General features: G+C 54.7%; 1 long non-coding RNA gene across 1 annotated transcript; it reads right to left on the reverse strand.

Moving 5' to 3' along the window:
• Positions 1–8,074: 8,074 nt before the first annotated feature.
• Positions 8,075–8,925, reverse strand: LOC135972938 (uncharacterized). Its single transcript, XR_010589551.1, has 3 exons — positions 8,797–8,925; positions 8,450–8,544; positions 8,075–8,283 (listed from the first exon to the last, which is right to left on the reverse strand). It is a non-coding gene; the product is annotated as an uncharacterized LOC135972938 (long non-coding RNA).

An 8,925-nucleotide genomic window follows, 5' to 3' on the forward strand; every position in this document is an offset into this window, starting at 1 on the left:
AGATGGAAGGTCCTCTCTGGGATAGGTAACTGGTTAAAAGGCAAGAAAGAAAGGGTCTGACTAAATGGTCAATTTTCAGAATGAAGATAAGTAAATAGTGGTGTCCCCCAGGGGTCTGTACTGGGACCAGTACTGTTCAACATACTCCTATGTGATCTGGAAAAAGGGGTAAAATATGAGATGGCAACATTTGCAGATGATGCAAATCTACTCAAGTTAGGTAAGTCCAAAAGAGACTGCAAAGTGTGACAAAGGTATCTCACCAAACGGAGTGACTGGGCAACAAAATGGCAGATGACATTCAATTTTGATAAATGCAAAGTAATGCACGTTGGAAAATACAATCCCAACTCTACATATAAAATGATGGGGTCTAAATTAGCTGTTACCACTCAAGAAAGAGATCTTGGAGTCATTGGGGATAGTTCTCTGAAAACATCCACTCAATGTGCAGCGGTAGTCAAAAATGCAAACAGAATGTTGGGAATCATTAAGGAAGGAATAGATAATAAGACAGAAAATATCATATTGCCTCTATATAAATCCATGGTATGCCCACATCTTGAATACTGTGTGCAGATGTGGTCTCCCCATCTCAGAAAGATATACTGGAATTGGAAAAGGTTCAGAAAAGGGCAACAAAAATTATTAGGGGTATAGAACAGCTGCCAAATGAGGAGAGATTAAGAAGATTGGGACTTTTCAGCTTAGAAAAGAGTCGACTAAGGGGGGATATGATAGAGGCCTATAAAATCATGATTTGTGTGGAGAAAGTAAATAAGTGTTATTTACTCATCATCATTCAAGAACTATGGGTCACCAAATGAAATGAATAGGCAGCAGATTTAAAACTAAAAAAAGGAAGTATTTTTTCACACAACACACAGTCAACCTGTGGAACTCCTTGTCAGAGGATGTTGTGAAGACCAAGAATATAACAGGGTTCAACAAAGAACTAGGTAAATTCATAGAGGATAGGTCCATCAATGACTATTAGCCAGGATGGGTAAGGATGCTGTCCCTAGCCTCTGTTTGCCAGAAGCTGGGAATGGGCTACAGGGGATGAACCACTTGATCACTACCTGTTCTGTTCATTTCCTCTGCGGCACCCGGCATTGGCCACTGTTGGAAGACAGGATACGGGGCTAGATGGACCTTGGGTCTGACCCAGTATGGCCGTTTTTATGTTTGGAAAGCTGACAACACTCAGGTCATGAATATCCTTGTGTGATGTAGGTCCGAGTGGGGTATAATGAGTTCTGTACATGTATTGGAAATACTCCCCCTAAAATATGTTGAGGGATCAGACTTGATAAACCAGTTTGGCTTAGAGATGGAGAAGAAGTTCCTGTTTAGCTATGGCTCTATGAACATGAAACAAATAGCCAAGAGGGGAGGGGAGAAGAGAGTGTATCAGTGTATCAAGTGCTGGGATAGGACCCAGTCAAGTTCCCAGCTCTCTCCCAGGTTTGTGGGTGAGACCTAGGACAGGTCTCTGTTGGACAAAGGACAACGCCCTGCTCCTTACAATCCTCTGTGTCCAGGGGAGAGAAGGGATGAATCCCTCCTTGAGAATCTCAGCAGCTTCCTAGGAAGGAGCCAGTGCTCTTCTCCGAGGGCCTTCTCCTGGACCTCATAGGGGTCAGATGCTCTCACTCCGCAAGCCTGCCTGGGGCCTTGGAGTTAGTGCTCAACAGAACCAGGCAGAGCCCTGTTGTTGAGCACCAGCGCGTTCCCTCCGTCCCTGAAGGAGGAAGGACCCCAACACTGCTCAGCACTGACTGCCCTGACCACAGGTGGCCCAATGGCTCTCAGGTAGCAGGACGTAATGGAAATGTGGCTCATCCAGTCTCTCATTTCCAGGCCTCCCCAGAGCTAAGGTAAAATTCCTACTGCCCCTGCCCATTATGCTCACTTCCAAGTTGTGCTGGAGTTTGTGCTGGGGGTTGCTGTCAGCAAGCTCTTTAGCATGGCATCCATGTCTTTGGGCAGGCCTTCTTCAGACCCTGTCAGCAGAGGGAGACCATGGGTCAGGGTTATGGAACCGGGGGCTACACCTGGCAGGATGACAGCTGGCTCTGCAGTCCTTACCCAGAGCAGTTCTCTGCAGAAGGCCTGGTGCATAGCAGGGTAGGGAACAGGCAAGCTGCTAGGGATGGGAGCTGGGCTTCCTGGCAGAGTCCAGGAACCATGCACAGCATCTGCAAGGAAGGGATTCTCCACAGAGGGGCAACATAATCTCCCACAGAGGGGGAGTCTCCCCCTGACACTTGATTAATCCTATGGCCTGTTCCCATCTCTGCCCACCGCATGCCCAACTCAGCAGCTCCAGCTACCGAAGAGAGCAAGAACCAGAGGCCTTCCTGCTCCTGGGACAGAGGAGTAGGTTGATGATCTACCTGGATGTGAGTGTTGGCCTTCCCCATGCCCATGGTCTATACTCCATTCAGGGCAGCGCACAGGAACTGCAATTCCTGTTCTCGATCTAGGGTGGCTTCAGTTTGCTGGCAGGAAACTGTACATGAGACCTTGCGACACAGGCACTAACATGGGCATGGATGTTTGAGGAATAGGGCAGAGGCCTGTGTGGGGCAAAGACAGCAGGGATTTGGGAAGCAAGAGCACAGGATCAAACGCTTTCTTAATGTGGATCAGGATGATCCCCCTTTCAAGGATAGAGAAAGTGAGGCACCAGGTGGGAGAGTGACCTGGCCAAGATCATATTACCAGTCAGTGGCAGGGCTGCAGTACAACCCATTCCCTGCTCTCATCACTGGAACCTGCTGCCCCTCCTGTATAACCCCTCCAGCCATCCTCTCCCATAGGCCATCCCCACCACTCTCCAAGACCAGGCTGTTTCCATTATGGAAGCAGGCTTGTAACAGAGTTCACTCACCGATAGGATCCTTTCTTGGCAAGGTGTCACAGCTTTCTTGCTGGGCTAGCACCCCCACCGATAGTTGCTAGGGCACTCTGGCAGTTTTTTGGCTGGGAACTCAGCCCTTCAGCCAGGTGACCATCTTTTAGTCCACTCCTTCCTGGATTGCGCTCATCCCAAACTAAAAGTCAAAAAATGTCTTTAACAGAAACAAGGTCTTCCATCCCTTTGGGAGCTCTTCCTCAGCCTGACTTTGGCTCGGCCTGCTCTTGTTGGCCTTAATAGCCCTTTCTATGGCCTTGTACATCCCCTTCCTTAGAGACCATGGGAGAACCAGTCCTACTCTGGAGTCTAGGTTCTGCCCCAAGGCCCCGTACCGAACAGCTAGGCCTGCTCCTGTACCTTTGCTGCAGTTTTCCCTGGTTTTCCCTTCAGGTGGAGCTCACTCTGTAATCCATTTGGCCTAGCTCCAGGCTTTATAGCCCACCCACAGGCCAAGCCCCCCTGTTATTTACCCTCCTCCTTAGAACCTGGCCCCCAAGTTCTATTCTTGTCCAAACTTCATCCCTCGTCATCTCATCACTGTCACCGGCTACGCGCTTGTACAGCCTGTGCGCGCAGTGTCTCCAGCTCCACTGCCAGCTCGCTCACCAGAATTAAGAGGCAATCCTTCTCTTCTGCAGTATCCCAACGCTCTTCCTGCAGCCACTCATTCTCATTAACAACTGCTTGTAGAGTCTGTTCTGAAGCCTTTAGCTTCTTCTGTAGCCTTTTTGCTACTGCCGCTGCATATGCCAAAACCTTTTCTGTCAGGGTCTGAGAACCCACCATGGACTGCTCCACCCTTGTGTTTGTCCCTACTTCAGTCTGCTTCATCTCTGGGCCAACCATTTTGTCCTTCACCTCCCTGCAGCACCCAACAGGGTGTGTTGGTGGAGGGTCTGCAAGGTCCACGGCCATCCCTGCCACTTCCACGTTGCCTGCCTCATGTGGGTTTGTGTCAGAGGACACCTTCTCTTTTCTTTCTACCTTCTCAGTGCTCTGGCCCCTCCTTTTGCCACTCAGCAATTTCCTAAGCAGGCCGTCACCTGTGTCTTTTGAGATGGCCTGCTTCTCTGCACCCAAAACAAAGAACTCTTGTCCCCAACTTGGCATTAGGCCACACTTGTACACTTTCTCATGCCTGCTCTCCTGGGCTAACCTTCTCAGCACAGCCCAGGCATGCTCTCCTTGTCTCCTCTTTCTGTCCACGGGCACAGCAGACCGTGGGTTGATTTTCCTTTGCAGGATCTCTCACAGGTATTGCTGCTGCTCCTGCGTCTGCAGCTCTGCCTGCACTTCCTTCTGCTTCTGTTGTTTTTCTAGGAGCTGCTGGAGAAACCCCTAGATCTGCTTTGGCTGCTTAACCAGTCCCTGGAACTGAAGTGGGAAATCCAATGACCAGTCCAATGATACACCCGCTTGGGAGAACAGACCTTCCTTCAGCAACCAAGACTTCCATCAGCCCTCATGGATCACAGGGGGAATTCAATCGTCCGGACTACGCCAATCATAAACGAATCTACTCATCATTATATGCCCCCCCCCCAGCGGCCAGGCATGGCATCACAGCTCTCTCACTGGGCTAGTGTCCCCCATCAATGGTCGCTTCAGCACCATGGCAGTTTCTCTGCCTGGTAACTCAGCCATTTGACCAGGTCACCACCATTAGTCCACCCTTCTGGGGCCCAGCTTGTCTCACACTAAAAGTCCAAAGAGGTCTCTCCACAAAAAGAAGTCCTTCTGCATTGCTGGGGCTCTTGTTCAGCCTGAAGCCCCCTTGCTGGGCATGATAACCCTCTCTGGGTGTGTGTATGCCCCCTTATTTGGGGCCAGTAGGGGAACCCAGTCTCATCCTGACATTGGTAGCAGCCCAGGGCCCTGTACCCAACAGCTAGGTCTGCTGCTTTCTCTTTGCTGCAGTTTTCCCTGGGCACTTCCTACCTCTCTTCTCAAATTCCCCTCTAGGAGTTCCTTGCTGCTCTGAACTTCCTACCTCATTCTCATTCCTGTTGATACTCCAGCTGGACTGTATCACCACTGAAGTCTGCCTCTTTAGGGGGAGGTATATGGTGCCTCTCAGTTAGGGCTCATTCTGTAATCAGCTTGGCTAAGCCCCAGGCTGTGCAGCCCAGGAGAAAGCACCCTGTTACAGGCCTGCTCTGCCTACTCCTACTGTTACTGGGCTGGGGTCCTTGCTCCCCATTTCAGACCTGGCTTCTAGAGGGGCTGAGTACACACAGGTCCCACTGCCTGGAACTGGAGTTTTCTTGTTCTGGTGACTCTGACATTCAGGACCTTCATCATTCAGAGGCTGACAGGTGGGGTGAGGGGGCTGGAGAAACCCCACTGCTGAGCGGAAGGAGGTCAAAGAGTTGGGATTCTGGGAGCTGATGGGGTCGTTTGCTGTGCTACGGGAAGTGGAGCTGGAGACCGGAGATGCCATGTGAATGAGACTACCCGATGCTCTCTTCATGCCTGAGGGGCTGGAGCCTCCTACTGGAAATGCTCTCAGGAGTCCAGGTTCGAGGACATCTCTGGGGAGCCCCTTCCTAGGAACAAAACCAGGGTGGTACGATGATGGAGACATCTCTGTCCCAGAGCTGGGAGCCAGGGACGGGGGAAGCTCCCAGCCAGGCTATGCATTTCTCCCGCAAGAGACCCACATGTCCCAAGGAGTAAATGGCTCTTACCTCCATGAGGGAGTGGGGTCTTCCACCTAAGCCTCTTTGAGACCCAGCATTGCTTGCTTTGATGGGACGAGGTGACCCATCCCCACTGCTCCCGGAGGTGGCTCAGCTGCGGGCTGCTCCCGTCTGAGAGGCTGTGACAGATCCCAGGGCCTGGAAGACAGCTGGGAAGGAGGTTCCTATTCATTTCACACCCAGAGACCCTGTAGAAGGGCCAAGGGGAGAATAAAGGGCAGGAGGTGAAGCTAGCCCTGAGCCTCTGTCCCACCCCCACCACCTCAAAAGTGGAGCTTTCCAAGCTTCAGTGGGGCTAGGGGCTGTGGCCCTGACACAACATCCCTTCTGCACCATATGAGGCAGGGAGAGCTCTGCCTGGGAGCAGGGGGAATGGGATGGGGGTAGACCAAGGCAAAGCAGGAGAGGAATGGGTATGAGGGGAAGAGCTCCTGCCCCAGATGAAGGAATTTGGGGGACAGAGGGAAGGACCCTGCTCTAAAGAGAGGGGAGAGAGTTTCTGTGAGTGCCAGGGGGCTCCATTTCCCCTTCCACTAGCTCCCCATTTACAGTGAGCCAGAGCAGTACCTGCAGCAGGGAGCGGGAGTTGCTGGTGGCCTCAGAGGCACAGCCCCTGCAGTGCCTCAGACACCTGGCACAAGTGCCAGATGATGCGGAGCTGGCGTCCTCCTGCTGCAAGGGAACGAGAACCAGTCAGAGACTCAGACACCCCCGAGGAATCAGGGGGGGATTAAGGGCACCTGGAACCAGCAGCATTTCCACGCAGCACCTGCCCACCTCTGAGGGATGGATTCACTCTCCTGACCCCCAGAATGGGTCTTGTTGTCCTTTCTAGTGACCTCCAGTGCCAACCCCCCTCTCTGTAGGGTGAGTTCCTGCCACCTCCCCCTCAGTGCCCCTGACAGCTGTTCCACCTCCAATCCACAGCTCAAGTTCTCAGAACCCTCTTCTCCACCCCCACTCTAGCGGGGGGGGGGGGGAGGAGGGATTCTGGCAGCAGTGAAGTGGGATGTGGGGAGGTTGAGACCTTTCCCCAAGTCATCCCAGCCACTAATGCTGAAGCTGCAGGATGGCAGCCCTGGTGAATGGGGCAGATCAGCTGCCCCTGCTGGCTGAATCCTCCCATTCTCTCTAGAGCGGGTCCAGCCCTGCCAGCAACAGGACAAGTTTCCCCGCCCATGTGCCTCAGCCCTACCTGGTCAGTCGCCATCACCAGTCAGTCCTTGGCCTCCCCAGGCTGCCAGGCATGGGAGCAACTCTGGGTGGTGGCTTGGGTGACATGGACACTAGGCCACTGGGAACTGGGTGCGGCCCGGTGGGACAGGAGAGGCTCGCAGAGGGGCACTTAGGGGACTCTTCTGCCCTTCCCAAGAGCAACAGCACCGTGTCCTAAGAACATAAGTTTGTGATGAGGCAATGCTTGTCATTAATTAACCTTGCTAAAGAGCTGGTTTGGAGCTGCTCCGGGGACAAGCTGGCTCTCTCCTGCTCATGGAGGTGAATTCATCTCCCTTTCCAGTAGCACCTGTTCTCACGCTCATTCCCCACCAGGCTCCTTGCCAGGACTGGCTCTAGGTTTTTTGCCACCCCAAGCAAAAATATGTTGGCTGCCCCCGACCCCAGCCCTGGGCTCCCCCCACACTTCCCTGCCGCCCCAGCCCTGGGCTCTCCCTCCCCGACCTGCACCCCCTACCGCCCCAGAGCTGGGCTCTCCCACCCACCCCACCCACACTCCCTGCTGCCCCAGCGCTGGGCTTCCCCCCACCAGTGCTGACTCCGCCCGCTCCCCCCTTGCCTCCAGCCGGTCTGGCGCTGGCAGAGTCGGGATAAGCAGCGGGGCTCCTGGACCACGCCTCAGCTCACGGTCCCTCCAGCCGGGGCTCCTGCCTCCATAACCAGCCGGGATCCGGGAAGGCAGAGCCGGGGGACCACCCGGCAGAGGGCTGAGGAGCCGGGGCAGGGCAGCCCCAGAGGGAGCGGAGCCCCGGAGAGCGGGACGCGGGCCCTGCACAGCAGCGCCCCGGGCACCAGTCCCCACTATGGCCCCGCTGCTGCTGCTGCTCCTGGCCGCCCTGCCGCAGTCCCTGGACAGCTCGGGCTGCTTCGCCCCGCCCCGGCTGCGGCACTGGGGGGCGCCCGCCCTACGGCAGCTGCAAGCGGCTCCGTGTGCCCTGAGGGGCGGCCCCCCCGCCCGAATGTCCTGTGCTTGGAGCCCGCCTGGCCATAAGGTGTGGGTGCTGCTCCCCGACGCAAACCACAGCAGCCCCAGGGCGCCCCTGGTGCAGGACGCGCTGCTGCTGCCAAGGCCGGTTCTAGGCTTTTGCCGCCCAAGCGCCAAAAAAAAAAAAAAAAGGCTGGCTGGAATGCCGCCCCTGAAAATGTGCCGCCCCAAGCACCTGCTTGGTTTGCTGGTGCTTGGAGCCGGCCCTGCTCCTTGCTGCCAGGCCAGCAAAAGGCAATAGGATGGGAATGAGGCCTGAATCTCCTGAGTCTAATGCAGCTACTTACCTTGTCCCCCATCAATTGCTGGGCTTCCCCCAGAAGGGAGTAGGGGAGGAGCAGCCCAGACTGGCTGACATGCAGCAGGGAGTTGTGGATGGCCAGCATTGCTGTCCAGAGGAAGAATCTTCTCTGCCCCTCCGAGAAGAACTTTCCCAAGACCTAAAACCAACAGGATGTGAGGTATTAGTAGATTGCCCAGAGCCAGCCTCCAAATCCTGGGGCTAAAACAGTATCTCTGTCTAGTGGCCCCAGGAGGCAACCACTGCAGGGGACCCAGACATCCCCACTCCCTGAGCTGTCTCATGCCCTGGCAGAGTGTTCTTACCTCCCCCACTCTGGCTGTGCACCTATAGCCCAGGAGCCTACTGTCCTGGTGCCAGTCCCAGCACCACAGGTCTTCGGCCTCATGGATGGTCAGCCCTGGGAAAGAGACACGCACACACATTTGTCATTCTGCTTGCAGTGCTTGTGTCCTTCCAATCCCATTGGTGGCTGCACAGTGGGCAGAGTCCTCACTGCGTGCCTGGCCCAACAGAATTTCAGGAGGTGGTGTAGGACAGAGAAAGAGATAGAGAGAGACTCATCCTCCAGCCGGGGTCAGTCTGAGAGAAATTGGCTGGGGTCCCAGTCTCACTCTTCTATCGGGTGCCATTTCCCAGCTGGGTTCCTTACCCCTCTGGTGCAGCAGCAGCTGGTAGAGCCAGTAAACCCACTCCCTGGCCTGCTGGCTGATGTCCTTGGCTGGGTCACTGATGAACAGAGCCAGCTGTGCCACATGGTGACCCATCCGGGGAATTCTGC

This window comes from Chrysemys picta, chromosome 7 (genome assembly GCF_011386835.1).
Source record: "Chrysemys picta bellii isolate R12L10 chromosome 7, ASM1138683v2, whole genome shotgun sequence".
NCBI lineage: Eukaryota > Metazoa > Chordata > Testudines > Emydidae > Chrysemys > Chrysemys picta.